At 42.9% G+C, this 2,619-nt stretch overlaps 1 pseudogene; it reads right to left on the bottom strand.

Annotated features, from left to right (window-relative positions):
• Positions 1-1,757: 1,757 nt before the first annotated feature.
• LOC101353852 (ferritin heavy chain pseudogene) lies at positions 1,758-2,308 on the bottom strand (annotated as a pseudogene).
• Positions 2,309-2,619: the final 311 nt, after the last annotated feature.

The raw sequence follows: 2,619 nt of genomic DNA, 5'->3' as shown, positions 1-2,619 counted from the left end.
AAATACATATGAAATACTAAATAAACATTGCACTTGCTGCGCATAATTTTTATCAGTTTGATTTTACCAAAAACAATTGCCATCGAGTCGATTTTGACTCATAAGTGGGCCATATTTGTACCGTGTTCCATGAAGGAAACACCACATTCATGGTACATATTGGTCCCATGCCCCAGGAAGTGAATTACAAACTGTTTTCACCCAAAAGAAAACTCATTTACTAGAATATTTCTGAATGCCAGTAACCGTACCTTCCAATAACACAAAGGAAATAGTAAACATACTTGCAAGCCTTATCTCGCTATAAGGAAGCCAAAGGCCATAAACGTTTCACACAATCACTACTCCAGGAAGCATCCGCTCATAATACAAATGGCTCTCAATACTCAAATGTGGTGCAGACCACCTTCCTTGTTTTTTCGGCAGTCGCACCAGTATCCGCCATGACGCCAGAACGTGCTAAAGTAGCTCAAATGCCGGCCAGTAAACCTCCAGGAGAAGAAAAATATACCACTGGCATATATATACCCTGTTCCAAGAAACAGTTAAAAGCCGAGCATCAAACATCTCTCTTACTAGCACAAAAGTTCTTTCAATGCAAAAACGGGACATGATTCACAGAGCTAGACTCAGATAATGACATTAACTCAAGAAATCAAAGAACATATGTTTTATCAGTATGTACTACATGGAAGTCCTGGGTCTGTCTTACTTTGATAGTGTTTCTGCAACAAAACTATCATTAAGTGAGTGACTTTAAAGAAAAGATATTTTCTCGCACTCCTGAAGGCTAGGAATCCAAATCAGGGTTTCAGATATGTTGATTCCTTCTGTGGGCCTCTGTCCTAGTTTCTGGTAGCTACCAGCTATCTTTGGTACTCTGCTGCTCCTTATAGATGTATCTATCTTTGTCCATGTCACTCCCTTTCTATGAGACAACACAGAAGGAATTAAGTCTAGCACTCACCCTACTTCTACTCCATTATGACCTCATTTGACCCAATTGATACCAAGAGAAAAACTATTTTCCCACAAAATTATATTCACAGGTGCAGGAGTTAGGACATCAGCATATCTTTTTGGTAGACAATATTCAGTCCATAACCTGGTCTCCTCTTAAGTATTATGTAGCTGCTATATGTTTTCTGGAAGAACCCCACATGATAGAGGTTCACTCTAGAAAATTCTTCCTCATTCATCCAGTCTCAGCTCAGCATTAAATTCCTTTTTATCTTACTCTCTACCACTGTGGCCACTACAAAGCATCACCATGCCCAGGCATATTAAGGAGACATATTAAGGAGAAGTGTGAACATTTCTGATCCCAATTTTCTCATTTTGCATTTTATTTACTTCTATTACAGAACCATTCCATTGCATTTCAATTGTTTACTTATGGGTGGCATCATTTTTTTTCCAGTCATTTATACCTGTGCCTAACACATTGCCCCATACAGAAAAGACATTCAATAATATTTAATTAATTAATTGTAGATCAAATTTAAAGTTTCTAATTTGCAGCAGGCAAAATCATACTTTCCATTCAAAGTATGAGATTTTGAGGTTTTTTTCATGCAGTTACTATTTTTTTGGGGGGGGGAGTCACCAAATTATTTTGAAAGAATGGTACAAATGAAAGAACTGAAGTGGATGTTTTGGTACAATTTATAGAAAAGGTAAAGGTAAACCCAACATGCATGCGCTGTCTTGGTGGCCACGGAAGTCACCCCTGTGGCTGTGGGGCAGCAGGCTAAAGCTTAGCTGTCTCCATCACTGTCTCCCAGGGTGTGCTTGTCAAAAAGATACTCTGCCAGGCCAGACGCTGGGGCTCCCATCTTCCGCCAAGTTGGTCACGTAGTCACCCAATTCCTTGATGGATTTCACCTGCTCATGTAGGTTATGAGTCTCAATGAAGTCACACAAATGGGGGTCGTTCTTGTCAGTGGCCAGCTTGTGCAGTTCCAGTAGTGACTGCTTCACGCTTTTTTCCGAGTGTAATGCACACTCCATTGCATTCAGCCCGCTCTCCCAATCATCACAGTCTGGTTTCTTGATATCACGAAAGACGATTCGGCCACCTCGTTGGTTCTGCAGCTTCATCAGTTTCTCAGCATGTTCCCTCTCCTCGTGAGATTGGTGAAGAAAATATTTGGTAAAATTCTTCAGAGCCACATCATCGCGGTCGAAGTAGTAAGACATGGACAGGTAGACGTAGCAGGCGTGGAGCTCCAGGTTGATCTGGCGGTTGACGGCGGCCTCCGAGTCCTGACTAGCTCTGGCGCACCTGCGAGGGGGATGCGCTCGTCATGCCGGCGGTCGAGGAGAGACGGTGGCGGCTGCGAGGCGCTGGAGCGGCGGCGGGGGCCTTGGAGCGTCCGAGGGCGCTGCTGTGAGGAGGTGGTGGAAGGCTGACTGGTAGCTGCTGGTTGGGGGAAGGCTGGCGAGCGGACGGGTTCCGTTCAAGCACTGTTGAAACAGGAGACGGTGGCGACTGCATGAAGAACGTCTGTCATGCCGTTACTATTGTTAACTAATCTTTCCTCAAGACAAGATACAAAAGAAATAACTAAATTAGATTTATTTTGATTAAACAAATATAAAGCGACCATGTTATATAGC

The sequence above is a fragment of the Trichechus manatus genome, unplaced genomic scaffold (assembly GCF_000243295.1).
Source record: "Trichechus manatus latirostris isolate Lorelei unplaced genomic scaffold, TriManLat1.0 scaffold00158, whole genome shotgun sequence".
In the NCBI taxonomy this organism is placed as follows: domain Eukaryota; kingdom Metazoa; phylum Chordata; class Mammalia; order Sirenia; family Trichechidae; genus Trichechus; species Trichechus manatus.
The sequence above is the reverse complement of the archived record's forward strand: the minus strand, read 5'-3'. Positions and strand labels throughout refer to the sequence as shown.